Raw genomic sequence first — 17181 nt, 5'->3', positions numbered from 1 at the left:
AGTCAGTCACAGAATCCGCTGGAAGAAGGGACATGTCACTTCTTTTTACGATACTAGCTAGCGGAAAAAAGAAGCAAGCAGCTCCCATTGAAGTCAATAGGAGGCATTTTTGGCAGCGGATTTTGAGGCGGATTCCGCGTTATAATCCGCTGCCAAAAAACTCTGTATGAACAAGTCCTAAGATAGCCCAAGTATGGAAAAGCCCCGACCTTCTATGTATATAAGAAATCACTAGAGCTGTCACCTTCAACTGCACTATGGAACATTTCTTATCATGTAGATTGGGTATTACCCCTGCCTTTAATAGGTTATGGAGTAAATCGGTAACATGGTCAGGCTATGAGTGCTAATTTCGCATTGATATTATTTTCACTGGTACCACATTGTTAATTATTAATAACTAATTTGAATATTACTCAATGGATCACTTGCTATCTTGCTTTTGAGCTGTGCCTACAATGACTACTGGAACACTTGATTATGTATCGCATTCCCTATGTCCCTCCCATCCCAATCCCTCCTGGCCTAACCCCTTTCCCTTTCCCCATACCTCAACCCCACCACAAACTCATCCATCACCCCTCCCTTTCCCGTCCTCCCCCCTCCTCATTATCATTATATTTTGATATACTGCGATTTCTATCGAATTTTGGTATTGAATTTTGTATACTTGAAAAACCTTTTAATAAAATGTAAGATAAAAAAAAGCCACTGGTTCTCATAATGGGTGGGGGTCTCAGCAGTTAGACCTCCACCGATCAGTTACTTAATCTCTGCCCTTTGGATAAATATTCATTGTGGTGTAATCCCTTTAAATGTATTTAAAAAATTAAAATACATACTGGGCACCATATTTATTATGCGTTTTAGACACATTGGAAAGCAGGGGTGTTTGCAGGAATAAGGGTGTGACTTAAAACTTTGGTAAAAAATTTTGGCACAATGTAAGCCAACCAATAAGTGGTGTAGTGTCAGACTTTTACCGTAGGTAAAACAGGAAGAAAAAATACATCCATGCAAGTCTACATCATGTCTTTTCATCCCTTTTCAGGACAGAAGGATGACACAAGTCTTATACTGCTGGCTTACTGTGCAACACTTGGCAGAGTATGACACTTAAATACTGAAGCTTACAGAGGTTGTCTTAAGGAGAAAGGGGAGGAAGGGGGGCATATGATAAAACATGACCAGAAGCTGTAACCAAATTTTCTGACAACTTTTCATTTTTTGGCAGCATTTGTGTCATTAATAAATTTTGTAATATAATTTATTAACAGATTTTGTCTCCTTTCTGTGAAATCCTGCTTCCCTTGTTTCTGTATTGAGAGCTGTTCCTACCTCTCACTGAATGTTACTGTATATGAATTACAGACTGTGTAAGGCCAGTTGCAGATGACCATGTTCAAACCTGCCTGACATTAATTAAAAGTACGGCTGCACATGGGGGACACAGGGATGTACCCATGTACCGCCCATGCATGGACCATGGTTTCATGAAAGGAATAGGAGCCACGGAGGCACGTGGCTCCTATTCCATTGTTGTTGATTTTCACCCGCCTTCTGCCTTTTCATGGGGAAAAAGGTATTACATTCAGGAGAACCTGACCTATTTAACTGTGTTGCTTTAATATTATACAAAAGTGAACTGAATTACATGACATTTACAAAAACTGCACATAAAAAATCTGAATGTGTAAATACTTACTAAGGTTGAAGCCCCACGCAGCGTAAATGTCGCAGTTTCGCCGCAGCAAAAAATACTTGCAGTGGACATGCTGCGATTTCCAAAAGCTTTGCACTTTTAGAAATCTCAGCATGTCGATTATATCTATGGGAACGACGGCTGTAAAATTGAAGCAGAAAGTCCACAGAGGAATCTTCTCTGGATTTTCTGTGAAAAGCACTGTGGGAAAACCGCAATGTGTTGCCACCACAGTTTTTCCCATAGCGCCTATTTGCTGCAGCCTGCTACATGGGGCCTTAGCCTAAGGGTAAGTTCACATGGGGTTTTTTGGATCGGAACCTGAGTCGGAGGCTGCCTCAGGTTCTGATCCAAAAACCAGGTAGCTGCGATGGAAAGCCGGTGCACTGCACTGGCATCCAGCCACGCACTCCGCTCCGGATTAGGCCCAATGAATGGGCCTTGTCCGGAGGAGGGACTGGCTTCAGGCCGAATCGCGAGGTAACTCAGCCTGAAGAATGAGCATCTCGCTTCTTTTTTCCGGGAGCCGGTACAAACGGCTCCCGGAAAAAACACCTGAGCGGCTCCTATTGATTTCAATGGGAGCTGTCTTTTTGGTCAGAATTTTGAGGCGGATACGGCCTCAAAATCCTGACCAAAAATCTCTGTGTGAGCTTACCCTAAAGCAGTTTTACTCAACTACTTTTAGTAAAGGTCTAGAATTTACCATATTTTTCAAACTATAAGAGATATCTGACTATAATAATAATAAAAAATTTTATTTATATAGCGCCAACATATTCCGCAGCACTATACAATTTGTAGGGTATAAGATGTACCCCAGGTTTAGACAAGAATAATGTGGAAAAAATATTAGTTAAATATCATATTATTGTAACCTGGTGGTCAATCAGCATAAAGGGATCAAGAGAAGATTAAAGGGTTATCAGCTAACAGATTAGTTGCATATACTCATTCACATACACACGCATCTTCTTACAGTCAAGCACAAAAGGGTTCAAGGTTAACGGGTTTAAAGATCAAACACAAAGTATCATAAAATTTAATGATTTGATACTCAAAGGGTTTCGCTCTATATATCATAAGCAAAGACTAATAAAACATGACAAACAAGCAAATAGTTTTAAAGTAAAAGGAGAAACACATAATAAACCTAACAACCCAGTCCTTTTGGTTGAATGGAGCTATAAAGGATCTCTGATGGACTGGGCACACCCAGCTTTCTCGCTGGCTCCAAGATGTCACACATGTTTCTTGTGAGATGAAGCTCCTAGCCTGTGCTTAGCTATGCCTCCTGGCAGAGTACCTCATCCTCCCACCTTTCATATCTTGAACAAGTTGGGAAATGGCTGGTTTCATCTGAGCTTTGAAAATGGGGATAGAGGTCACTGGCCGGGCAAAACTTCTTATGCCTGACTGCCCAAGAACTAGACATTAACAAACATGTTGTATATAGATTGAGCTAACATTTTTCAATGTGATAGACATGTGGTTGTGAATTCTCATAAAAAGGGACCGAGGATTAAATGGACCACAATACAACAAAAATGCATCAAAACAGTGTCCAAAAATTCTGGCTCAAAGTAAGCCAAATTAAAAGGTGATTAGACAGTCTAAGAATACGCCAGATTTATCACCTGGCATCAGTCACTGTGATAAATCTGGTGTATTTGCAGACTACCTGTGTCATTTTGCACCTGCCTAACTATTAGAAAAATTTGGGTCATTGCATGCCACAATTTTGGCATTAACCAAGCCAACAAATAGGAAGTGTAAAGTTAGAGACATTCTAAAAATGTGTCAGGTCCAGCATCAGACACAGTGAAAAACCTGGAGTATTTAAGACTGTCTAGTCTAAGTTTACACTGATTGACTACTAGACAGGATTAGTAAATGTGTCTCTTAGCGTCAGGTAACCCTACTAACAAGTAGTAATTGTATGGAAGCAGAGGATGTCTCATGACAACCATCCCAAGGATTAGCTGATCACCAGGTGTCTATCCAGCTCTTAACACCAGGGAAGGCTGCAGTCAGTCTGACTTTATATGGACGGGCTGGATCTAACACACAAATTGCACTGAAGAAGATCCTACTATGATATTCATAAGTACTAATAGGGCACAAGGGAAGGGGGTATCTTAAAGAGGGCCTTTCACCACTTCCACCCTTTAATGGTGCCACTCCACTGACTCCAGCATAGACTGCACATCCTGGTATTATACAATTATTCCCAAACTAAAAAGACATTCTGATTGGGAGTTCAGTGCACTGTCAGCTTTATAGCAGTATATAATACCGCCAATCTCCAAAGACATTAAAGGTCCTCTTCAGATAAATGTATGCTCCTCAGGAAAATCTACAAATGGACACAAGGTTCTTAGTAGACATTTTGATCAAGGCATATGAGCCCACTAGCCACTTTACAATGAGTTAGAGTGAGCAGGGGTGTAGTTATAGCGGGTGCAGTAGTAGCGCTTACTACTAGGCAACCAGACCCTGAGGGGGTCCCTAGGTCCCTCTATTACAGAAAATATACCACTATTCTTAATGGCACATGTTAAGGGTCCAATTACAGATTTTGCATTGAAGCTCAGGAACTTCAAGTTACTACTCCATTGGATGTGGCTCTGCATGGCCACTATGGCTCCCACACCTAGCATCCCAATAGCCACCCTGCTGCCAGGCAAAGGCCGAGCTATGGGTCGCACAGCCAGCAGGTGCAGAACCACAGCAACAGAAGCCACCATGCAGCAATGCACCATGTTGAACAGATCTCAAAAAGTTCACTTTACCATATGGCCACAGTCAAAGGACAAAGCTAGTAGGTAGATCTCTAAGGGGGCGTTCACACTACCATCTGTGTCCGACAGGTAGTGTCCACTCCTAGTGTCCGTTCAAAATCTCGCACGGACATCAGGAGCGGACACTCCTGATGTCCGTGCGAGATTTTGAACGGACACTAGGAGTGGACACTACCTGTCGGACACAGACGGTAGTGTGAACACCCCCTAATATGTTCAGCTGCAAATTTAAAAAAATAAGTAACCATAAAACTAAACTAATTGATAAGACATATGGCACAAGGTAGGTAACCCACCATGCTACACATGAGCAACATAGTGGATGACAAGTCAGAAACCTCATCTACATGCTGTGACTAACCCTGCGGTACAAGTGACCTGCGCTGCGGTGTAATATATCTACACCACGCCAATTATTACTGCGGTTTTACCTGCAACTTTACCCATTGCAAAGTAAAGAAGCTAAAAACCTACCAAAATGTCTGCAGGTGAGCAGGTGATGTGTTTTGTGACAACATAACTTCTAGAAAGACAATGTGGCCGAATTTCCCTGACAGATGTGCACGTCCTCCGTTTGCGTTGCCAGTCTAGGGGTGCGATTTTACCTTCAGGTTTTATCCCATGCATGTTTTTAAGCCAAAACCAGGAGTGGATTGAAAACAAGAGAAGTATCCCTCCATTTTAGGTTTTCATTTAATTTTGGCTTCAAAAACTACACCAGAAGACCTGCTTGTGTGAACAGTGCCAGAATCACGTCAGCCCCATGAGAACAGGTGCAGCCATAATAATAACCTCTATGTTACGCTCGCTCTATGTCACAGAATACAATGACCTGAGGGTACGGGTTTAGGAGGCTCATACTCTCCTGGTCCCAACCACTGCCTACCTGTGAGGAGAACTACATTGTGCCCCCTGCCCCGGGCAGTGCCCCATAGTGAGCCGCAGTGACTTTACCTGCCGCCTCTGCTCTATTCCGCTCTGTACATGACTCTGGGGCTTCCTCGGCAGCTTCTGATTTCTACAGTCCCTTCTGTGTTTGCTGACAATTCACTACCTGCTCCTAACGTTCCCAAATAGTGAGAGGGGCTTGGCTGTGGAGAAGGCGTGCCAGAGGAGAGGGGCAGGCGGCGGCGTCCTGTATCCCTGGGACACAGGGCTGTGAGTCACATAGCAGTAAACATTAGCCGCCCTCGGCTCTCCTCAGATCTGTCATACATGCCATGTCCTCCAAGATGTCTCATAGCCGAGGGATAGAATAATATATAGCGTGCGTTGTCAGGGAAGAAAAGAAAGTGATTTACTTTATGTATGTGTGTATGTATATAAGATAAGATAAGATAATCCTTTAATAGTACCACCATGGGAAAATTCAGTGTCACAGCAGCATGGATAATACAGTGTGTGGATGGATAGATATGATAGATAGACAGACATATGTATATAGAGAGATAACAGTGAAAAATGTGGGTTTATTGCCCCAAACTAAATGATACTTATTAATTATTTTTTTATTATGCTTACTTATAAAGTACGATCATATTCAGCAGCGCTTTACAGATATTGTCAGTCACTGTCCCATATAGGGCTCACAATCTACATTCCCTATCAGTATGTCTTTGATGTGTGGGAGGAAACCGGAGTACCCGGAGGAAACCCACACAAACACAGGGAGAACATACAAACTCCTTGCAGAGGATGTCCTGGGCGGGATTTGAATCCAGGACTCCAGCGCTGCAAGGCTGCAGTGCTAACCACTGAGCCACCATGCTGCCCATACTTGAGTCTTTTTCAAGCAATGAATGATGTGCAAATGTAAGTTTATATAAGGCCAGGTTCACACCTGTGTTCGGGTCATTCCGTTCCCCTATCCAGCAAGCAGCACTTTTCTCTCCACATTTTTCGTGCAGAAACCACATGGACACCATTATAGTCTAGGCGGTTTTCCTTAGGTAACCGTTTTTTTATGCGGATAGGTCTCCATTCGGGAGGTCCCCAAGCGGACTCTCCAAACGGAAACCAAAGGCAGATGTGAATCGGGCCTAACATACAAACCAAGTGTGATAAATCAGCAATCATATAATAAAGTGCAACATTGTCTATTACAGCAATGATAGTGCAATATGAGGATCCAAGTATTACAACATAGGATGCATATCAATATATAAAGTGCATGAAATTGTGCAAAAATATTAATATCTACATAAAAACACGTAATATAAGTGGTCCTAATAGGGAATTAGAGAGGACTGAGAAATGTGTAAAGAACAGATTACCTAAATGGATCCAGAGAAATGTCAGAAAGCGCTTCCATGCGTTACCCGGTGTCTCCAAAATAAAATCGCGACCACATGGAGATCGCATAAAAAGATGCTGACACCATGACAGTCATGTGACAACTCGCGCATACACATTAGAACTAGTAAAGTCAGAAAGGGATATTCTGGTATAGGAAACACATGTGAGACCCTAGAAACTATTAGTTACAAGCAGCGCGATACTTAAAGAGGACCTTTCACCATGTCCGGGCACAGGCAGTTCTATATACTGCCAGAAAGCTGACAGTGCGCTGAATTCAGCGCACTGTCGGCTTTCCCGATCTGTGCCCGGTGTAAAGAGCTTACGGTGCCGGTACCGTAGCTCTTCTATGGTCAGAAGGGCGTTTCTGACCATTAGCCAGAGACGTCCTTCTGCCTTGCGGCGCCAATCGCGCTGTGCTGTGGAGCGGGGAGGAACGCCCCCTCCCTCTGCTCACACAGCTCGTCCATAGACAAGCATTATCAGGAGCGGGAGGGGGGAGTTCCTCCCCGCTCCACAGCACAGCGCGATTGGCGCCGCGAGGCAGAAGGACGTCTCTGGCTAATGGTCAGAAACGCCCTTCTGACTGTAAAGCGCTACGGTACCGGGACCGATAGCGCTTTACACCGGGCACGGATCGGGAAAGCCGACAGTGCGCTGAATTCAGCGCACTGTCAGCTTTCTGGCAGTATATAACACTGCATGTGCCCAGATATGGTGAAAGGTCCTCTTTAATGGATTGTAGCCTGGGCATCAGTATAAACATTTAGATCCAGTAAGCTGCGGGCTTTTAAAGAATATACATTGCATAAGGGATGTCAGCCCATTATTGGGTTGCTGGATAAATTGCATCAGTATCATAGTGTGAATAGGGACCTAACAACCAAGATCCACCTGGGCATTAAAAAGTCTATTCACTCCTCTCATGTATCACAAGAGGATTGTAGATCTGTAATCTCAATAACGTTTTAACGTTGTCTAAATATAGAGACAAAATATTTAGGGTCTAATTAACCATAATAAGGTGTGTTATATAACACCGCAGTATATTATAATGTCTTGCACCCCAGGGGCGCCTATTTTCATGGATCTTTATACATTGAGTGTATGGAGGGATCCACAACAACTGAGCATGGAATTTTGTTAAAATAATCCCCCATTCACCTGTATTGAATTTAATGTGTCATGTGAATATTGCTTTAAGGGGATTTCCCAACATATGAATTTTTAAAAAAACTATATACAGATAAACCATCTGCACTGTACCTGTGACTTCTCCACCTCCGATAGGCCTGCTCTTTTAAGATCTGAACCCCAATAGCTCCATTACATGTGCAGCTTGGAATGGCCAGGGTGGGCGGTGCTTACTATGGATCATGTGACTGCCTGAAACTACCTTTCTCTAGCGCACTATGCTCACTGTGCACTGCACATGCTCCGTCTGTGAGGATGGTTATGAAGTTATGAAGCCTTGATTTAAGCAGCTAGAGCAGGGGTAGGGAACCTTCGGCTCTCCAGCTGCTGTGAAACTACAACTCCCATCATGCTCCATTCACTTTCATGGGACTTCCAAGAACAGCAGAACAAGTATGCATGCTGGGAGTTGTAGTTTTGCAACAGCTGAAGAGCCATACATTCCCTACCCCTGAGCTAGAGGAAAGTCAAAGGCAAACTGAGCATGCTCGTCCTGCATGAGGATACCACTAAGGTCGTATCCATTGGCTAACAGGGTACAACAGTGGTACGAAAAGGGGGATTTCTTTGGCTATTACTAGTGACATATACATGTTTGCTAATCACTTTTAATGGGTGATAGCGATAAGTTTCCGAGTACTTTTATATGCCATATGATTGTTGTTGTGGGAATACCCCTTTAAGTGACCGCTTTCTACTGCCTATCACTGGGGAATGTGACTAAAGTAATGTAATAGTGGCTGCCAGGGTAACTTCCAGACACAACCACATGGTAGAAGGGGGGCAGATAAGTAGGTGACAGCCAATCAGCAAACGAAGTGGACTCTGGAAGGGGCATGTAAGTGCAACCTATCAAAAGGAGAACAATAGCAGACAGCTCCATCTAGTGGCCAGTGGTGAAAACTAGTTATGAGTGTGGTATATTTGTGAGTGTGGTTTTTCATTTTGTGTTGCAGGAGACAATACTCTGATAATACTCTGAGGGAAAACAGATGACGCTGGGTTCACACCAGCGTCTGGACTCCATTATCAGGTTTCCGTCTTCTGCATGCAAAAGATGGAAACCTGTCATGCTGAGTCCAGCCGTGAACGCCGATGAGCGTTTTGAGCTCTCCGCGGCGAAACCGTTTTTTTAAACCAGACACAGAGTACTGCATGTCTGACTCTGTGTCTGGTTTAAAAAAAACGGTTTCGCCACGGACTTTATAAAACGCTCACCGGCGCTCACGGCCGGACACTTTTCAAACGCATTCAAATGAATGGGTTTGAAAGATGTCGGCAGGTTTCCGTCTCCTGCCCAGTTTTGTGCAGGAAACGGAAACCTGCAGAATGGAGACCGGGCGCAGATGTGAACGAGCCCTGAGCTGTCCAGTCATAGGACCCCTTCCTTAATCCGTTTACTTTAAGGTTTTTGTATTACATGATTTATGTGTTATGAACCTGCTGTCTGGTTTTATTGGCCTCTATCAATTCACACCAGCAAGCAATGGAGGCAGAACATGATTCCTGTACTAGGGACTGATAAAACCACGGATGATATGACACCTGTAAAACAGATAGTGAGCAGCCTCTACAGACATTGGGTGTTATTTATCAGCTGCGCCTCTTTTCAGTGAAATTTTGCGCAGTAGCGCCTTTTGTTCTCCCTTTCAATTCCTAGAGTGATTTACTAATGGAGTGCAAGCTATTGATAAATTCCAGGCATGTCCTTGCCATGTTATAGGTTGGACTTGATGGACTAATGTCTTTATCCAACCTCATCTACAATGTAACTATGTATGTGTCTTGCTCCTTTTTTTGCACCTATATAATAAATAAGACACAGAGCAGAATGGTATTTAACCACTTCAGCACCAGGTCAATTTCTGGTCCAGGACCAAATACATTTTTGATTTTTTTGTATGTGCCATTTTGCGGGCTGTAACATTTTAATCATTTGGGTTATTCAACTAATTTCTGCATCTTTTTAAAGTGACACATAGGGCTTTATTTTTATATTTGCATGTTTTGGGGGGAGGGGGTTATATCCGGGAAAATATAAACAAAAGAGGAGGGAAATGTGTCTGGTTTTCACTATTTATTTAAAAAATTTTAAGGCTAAGGCCCCATGGGACGTCCCGTGGGAAAAACCGCGGCAGCAACACAATGCGGTTTTTCCCATAGTGCTTTAGACAGAAAGTTCACAGATGAGACAACCATTGAGCTCTTTGGCATTGAAGGGAGTCTATCATTGGGAAAAGTGGTTTTGAGCTAAAAACATGTGTGAATAGCCTTTAAAATTCTACTACTACATTTCCGTTTTATGTTGTCCCCACTGTTTCTTTTTAACCCGCTTTATTTCTTTATGCAAGATAACCCCACAGAGCACCCTGGGCGTTCCTCAGGGCCTCCAAGCACCCCCACGTCATACATTTAATACCGCCCCTCCACTGCTTGTGCTCCATCCATCCTCCTCCCTGGATACTGTGCCGCGCTGTTCGAGTTCAAATTTCAGTTCTCAGTTCAAAGCTCAGTTCTCCAGAGAACTTCACCAAAATGGCCGCTCGGACATGCAGTACATGGAATTAATGGTGCTATATAAATAAACAATAATAATCTAACATCTTATATCTCTCTTGTAGGTTTCTGCATAGGAACTCTTTTAGGCTGGGTTCACTGTTGTATCTTAAAGGGAGTATACCACCTCCCCCAACACTATTAAAATGTAAGTCTGGCCTGTGTTTGCTTTTTTCTGGATGCATAATGGAGGCTGCTAACTGTACAGTGTGGACCTGGGATGTGTTGACTAGAATCAAAGACCTCACTGAATGTATCTAGCGCCACACCTGTACACAATGGAGCTGACCTGCAATCTCACACCTTTGGACAAGTGTGATACCATTTCTAGAAGAAATCAGCCCTGCTATGCTAATCTGGAAACCCCCTTATAATGTACTGGCTAGACCACCTTTGCTCTATTAAATTCTATGAAGAAGATACTTGGACATAGATACTTAATAGCCACTGAATTCTTTATTAACTTCATTCAAGGTGTGTAAGAAGTTACAATGTCAAGTCAGGGAAGTATGTCTTTATACAGTGGGAGGAAACCAGAGTTCCCGGGGAAAACCCACGCAGACACGGTGACGGGGAGAACATACAAACTCCATGCAAAGGTTGTCCTTGGACAGATTCACACCCAGGACCCTGAGGGGCATCAGTGCTAAGCAGTGAGCCACCATGCTGTCCATGTCACAGATGGTGGCTTGGTGCAGCAGATAATTAAATGGCTATGTGCAGGGCCGGCGTCAGCGCATGCCATAGTCGGGCAAGTGCCGGGGCTCACAGAGCCTCTGGGGGCCCCCCGGCACTTGCCCGTCCCAGCACTTGCGTGCGACGGACGCCGGTGAGCTGAATGCATAGGCGATTAAAGCAGGAGCTGTAAGCTCAGCTCCTGCTTTAAAGCTGCGGCCCGGCTTGCGTGTGTAGGCACGATGACGTCATCACATCGCGCCTACACACGCAAGCCGGGCCGCAGCTTTAAAGCAGGAGCTGAGCTCACAGCTCCTGCTTTAATCGCCTATGTGAATGGAGTGAGAAAGCGGAGAGAGGAGCGTCGGGAGAGCGATGGAATGTGAGTGTGTTTGTTTTGTATTAAATATTAAGCTGGATCATAATGAAGGGGGCCCATGAAACTGGGGGGCAAATGAAGGGGAGGGGGGGAACGGCATGACACTGGGGAAGATGAAGGGGGTGGGGAGAGAACGGCATGAAACTGGGGACAGAGATGGAGGGGGCCCAATGAAACTGGGGGGGCAAATGAAGGGGAGGGGGGGAACGGCATGACACTGGGGCAGATGAGGGGGTGGAACAGCATGACACGGGGCAGAGACGGAGGACATGAAACTGTGGGCAGATGAAGGGGGAGAACGTGATGAAACTGGGGACAGAGATGGAGGGGGGGGACATGAAACTGGGGGCAGAGGAAGGGTGTATATGAAACTGGGGGAGAGATGGAGGGGGGGCATATAATTTACGGGTGACTGAAGGAGGATTATACTGTTTGGGGGCACATGAAAAATGACTGAAAAATACTCTTTAAAAATTGGGAGGTATGGTGTTGGTGAAGCCACACTCCTGCGTGACGTCACTCGCCTCATCTGCAACACACAGTGTCTCGACTCTCCCGCCTCCTTTACAAGGGGGCCCACTGAGGCTCTGTCACCGAAGGGCCCATAAAAACCTGGAGCCGGCCCTGGCTATGAGTATATATTAGCTGTGGAAAGTCCAGGTAAATGTCGAGACCAGTGAAGAGACCAGAGATGAGCCAGGACTCTGCCTTCTTGGTGAAGTAGATGACTTGCTTGTTCAGCAAATACATCTAGTCGTGGAAAGTCCAGTAATAGGGTCACATCCAGTAATGTCAGTAGAAACCAAGCCCGGAATCTTCTGCAGAAAGTCCAGTGAAAATGTTCCATCTGGTAATGGGGACAGATCATTAGATCATAACATGGTGGCCATCATGTCCTTGACTTGCAAGAGGAAGAATAAAAAGATGAACATAACCTATTCCATAGCTGGTGTACATACCTGGCCTTTAGATGCTTTGCTGCTAGTCCTATTTGCAGTCTTTCATTATATCCTGCTTGGAGGCTCCTTGGCTGAGCTGAATATGGAAGCTGATCAGACTGGTGCAGGGTCCTGGTGCACTGTGGTAGTGTGCACTCCAAGCAGGACAAACAAAAGAGACATTCTGGAAGAGCTCTTGGTGTTTCATATTGCTTGTCGCCTGACTGGCTGGTGCAGATATCTGCCTTGTCACATACTCATCCATGGGTTTTTTGGTTATTTCGATGGATGACTCTGCTTTTCCTGATTCCAGTTCATCCCAATTTATTGAAGAGAAAAAGAAATGTTCGTGGATGCTTCTTCTCATCCCTAATCTTAGAGACTTGTCCTCACAGAAGAGCCCTCTTATCTAGTCTTTAGTTGCAGTGTCAGACTGTTCGGAGGTTTCATTGACTTGTACAATCATCTCTGCAGGTCTTAGATTGTCAACCAAGTCTGAGGTAATAAATCCTAAAGCCCACCAGTCATCTGCAGCAATATATGGTCCACCAGTGATCATTTCTGGCGCGGGGCTCCCATGGAAGTCTCCTTCTGCTGGTATTCTCATGGCCAATCCAAAATCTGTGATCTTAATGAGGCCTTTGCTAGTCAACAAGATGTTATTGCCGCAACCCAGAGGAGGAGATTGGAGAGTGAGCATTATAGTGACACTGACTGTGTCACCTGCATGACTGGGGATGCTGCTCACACCCTCCAATCCCTTCCCAGGGCTGGACACAGTCAAAGGTGATGCTTTTTGGAGATGCAGGCGCAAACTTGGAAAGTCCAGAGTTGCAGTAAACCAGGGAACTGTTTGTTTAACTCGAACCGTTTGGTACAACCAGCAACTTTGCAGATGTGGGGTATCGGTTGCAGTTCAGTCCCACTGCCTCGTTCACAGGAGGCTGCCCAGGGCTCTAACATATAAGTCCTCCACTATTCCTCCTCTTGTACCACTCCCAATTTAGTAAGATGGGGATTCCAGAAGGGCAAAGAGTTGCTGACAGGGATCTGGTTAACTAGATGCTAGGCCTGAATGCGTACCTCCTGTCAGTTCCTCCGTTGCTCTCCCTGGCACAGTTGGCAACCGTCTCTCAGAGTTGTTTAAGTATATTCCTTGTCTCACGGGTGTCTCTGGATGAGCCTGGGGTGATGTAAATTCCTCCTAGAGGCTGTAATGGCTGAACGTTGGCCCAGAGTCTGGCTGAGATGCAGAATACCTCTGAACACCTCCACATACAGCATCTAACTGCCAGAGCCCTAGAACAGGGATCACCAAGGGGACAGGTCTCCTACAACCCCACCCAATGGCCTGTGAATGGCTAGGGCCAGACCAAGGCACTGGTTTGAACTGCACAGGGCGAAACTAATAGGGAAAACAATATTTACATCACACATATCATAAAACACATGGGTCGGGACATACCAACATAACTCAGAAGTACAAAAGACAAACACCTTATGTAGAAGCTCTTCTGGGATGCTGCGTTATCATCTTTCAGATCTCTGTGAGAGATGCCTTTGGAATGAAGGAACTGTTTCCGCATACTATCTCTGCTACTAGAAATGTGATGGTGCAGAGACTTAGCCATTTCCTCTCTTCAACCAAATCATAGAGAGTGCCACCAGTGACCAGCTCCATGACATAGTAGACATGACTCTGAGTATGAAATTCTCCATAGTCACGAACCAAGAAGATGCTCTCATGAGCTATCTGCAGAACTTTGCCTTCTGCAAATCCTGTCCTGTCCACTATTAAGAATCTCTTATGTACTGCTTTGATGGCAATGTGTTCTCTCTGTACTAAGTCTGTAGCCAGCATCACCATCCCAAATCCACCTTCTCCAAGGACATGATGAAATGTAAATTTGTCCATGGTTACGCTGGGTTCACACTAGTGTTCGGTAGTCCGTTCATGCAGAAGACAAAAACCTGTCATGCCGAGTCCGGCCGTGAGTGCCAGTGAGCGTTTTATGCTGTCCGCGGCGAAACCGTTTTTTTTAAAACCAGACACAGAGCACTGCATGTCCGACTCTGTGTCCATTTTAAAAAAAAAAAAACGGTTTCGCCGCGGAGAGCATAAAACGCTCACCGGCGCTCACGGCCGGACACCTTTCAAATCCATTCAAATGAATGGGTTTGAAAGAGACCTGCAGCTTTCCGTCTCCTGCTCTGTTTTGTGCAGGAAACGAAAATCTGCAAAACGGACTCCCGGGCGCAGACGTGAATGAACCCTTAGAGGCTCTGTGTCCTCTGCCCCTTAGAATATTTGCTGTTTATTTTAGCCTTCTTCCTTGGCTCGGTATTGGACCTACTTTCAATAAAGGATCTTTTTCTCCCACCATGGCGCTTCTGTTGTTTTCCCTTCATCACATGCAGCATTTATATTGTTTGATTTTTTAGTTGTTTCACTTTCTATTTTGGGTCTTTTAGTGGGTGCACCATGGTCGTCTTATTTTTCCCTTTTGCGAGATTCACTTTTTTGGACAGCTTTGGTTGAGCCTTGACCCCCTATTACTGTAGTATTATTGGGGTTGTCAAGTCTTAGAAGTTGCCTTCCTTTTTTTAGGATTTCATTTTTTTTTCTTTGCTAAAAATCCTGCAAACCTTCTCCACTGGTTCTGCAGAACATGAAGACAGGAGGGTTTTTTAAGCAACTGAAGAGCAGGTTTGGCCTTGTTCATCTGCTGGTTGCACCGCTCTTGGGGACCCTCTAGGTCAATTCCTCTCCTGTCTTCATTTGATGGTGTTGGGTTCTTTCTATTTGATTCCATGTTGAGTCAACAGGACACTTGTAGAAAGGAGCTAATAACAGTAGATAATCGCTAGCAAGATACACTTATGACTTTCCTCTTTGAGGGTTTGAGACAAACTGAGGTCAACTCTGTGATGTCATCAGAACAGCCATGGCAGAAGTGGTGGAATGTTCAACTGGTTTGAACAGGTTTAATGAAGTTTCAGGCAGCCATTTTGTTTTAAATAAATGTAAGTTTTTCACAAGAAAATGGTCACCACTAGTACATGGATTAAAGTCTGAAAGTTTAGATAACAATTAGGAATATATATTGTAAGCCGATGGCTGGTCAGGTAATGGAGGGGGTGTACATCTCGCCCAGACTACTAAGGTGGGTGAGATGAGAAAACTCCAGAAGGAATATTTGTTCTCAGCAGACAACTTTCATCTGCTGAGCATTTTGGTAAATGCTCAGTATTAGGCTGGATTTTTAGGAATGGCAGGTAGGTTGGTAGTGGGAACTGTCATTCCACCCCCCTCCAGTCCACACTTTGGGGATGTTCTGGCAGCGACTCAGCTGCAGAGAGTCTCCTCGTCAAGGAGGCTTAAGAAGCCAGCACCAGCAGCAGACTTTGCAGACAGCAGACACCTAGCAACCCCAGTCCCTGACTATATATATATACAGTATATATATATATATATATATATATATATATATATATATGAAAGAGTGAAGGGTTGAAGGGTATGTTTGCCACCCATGAGGTACCGCAGGCTTCCACTGGGTTTTCTCCTTTTGAGTTGGTTTACGGCAGACATCCTAGGGGTCTCTTGGACATCACCAAAGAGACATGGGAGCAAGAACCCACCCCCCACAAAAGTGTTATTGAACATATTGCTGGTATGCAGGACAGGATAGCGGCAGTCATGCCCATGGTTAGAGAGCATCTGCAGGAGGCCCAAAAGGCTCAGTGTTTACAATAGGTTGGCGAGGGTAAGGACCTTTAAATCCGGTGACCGAGTACTTGTACTCATTCCCACAGTGGAGAGTAAGTTTCTTGCCAAATGGCAAGGCCTCAATGAGGTAATGGAAAAGAAAGGAAAAGTGAACTACAAGATTCGTCAGCCAGGTAGGAGAAAACCTTATCATGTAAACCTGCTAAAGGCGTGGAAAGACAGAGAGAGTCTGCTTACAGAAAGGTCTCCAGCTAAACTGTCTCCCATGAAATCCCCACAGGCTGTAGTAGCGGCAGGGGTAGGAATATCAGAGACCCTCACAAAAAAACAGCAACAAGAGTGCAAAGAGTTTGCAGCTAGGAATACAGATGTGTTCTCTGAGCAACCGGGGCGTACATCTCTAATCAAGCATGATATTGTTACTGAGCCCCATGTGAAAGTGTGGATGAGGCCTTACCGGGTCCCCGAGGCTCGCCAACAGGCCATTTCAGGGGAGGTGCAGAAAATGTTAAAATTAGGAGTCATTGAGGAGTCCAAAAGTGAATGGGCAGGTTCCATTGTTCTAGTACCCAAACCAGATGGGACATTGCGTTTCTGTAATGACTACAGGAAACTGAACAAGGTTTCTAAGTTTGACGCCTAACCCATGCCTCGGGTAGACGAGCTTATTGAGAGGCTGGGAGGGGCCCGGTACTTCTCTACGCTTGATCTCACTAAGGGTTATTGGAAGGTACCCCTGACAGATATCGCAAAAGAAAAGACTGCCTTTATCACCCCTGAGGGACTTTTTCACTATGTTGTGTTACCGTTCGGGCTCCATGTGGCCCCAGATACATTCCAACGGTTAATGGACATAGTGTTGAAACCACATGGAAAATACGTCTCAGCGTATCTGGATGACATCATTTTCA

The 17181-nt window shown here is 44.7% G+C and overlaps 1 protein-coding gene across 1 annotated transcript in view; it reads right to left on the bottom strand.

Moving 5' to 3' along the window:
• The window catches only part of DNAH11 (dynein axonemal heavy chain 11), a 180764-nt gene extending 175238 nt beyond the window's left edge, over window positions 1–5526 (bottom strand). Inside the window, exon 1 of the mRNA XM_075271484.1 lies at window positions 5458–5526. The gene's annotated coding sequence lies outside the window, so the exon portion shown is untranslated. The remainder of the gene's footprint in view (window positions 1–5457) is intronic.
• Window positions 5527–17181: the final 11655 nt, after the last annotated feature.

The sequence above is a fragment of the Leptodactylus fuscus genome, chromosome 4 (genome assembly GCF_031893055.1).
Source record: "Leptodactylus fuscus isolate aLepFus1 chromosome 4, aLepFus1.hap2, whole genome shotgun sequence".
NCBI classification, from domain to species: domain Eukaryota; kingdom Metazoa; phylum Chordata; class Amphibia; order Anura; family Leptodactylidae; genus Leptodactylus; species Leptodactylus fuscus.
Note: the sequence above shows the minus strand (reverse complement) of the source record. Positions and strands in the feature narration are given on the sequence as shown.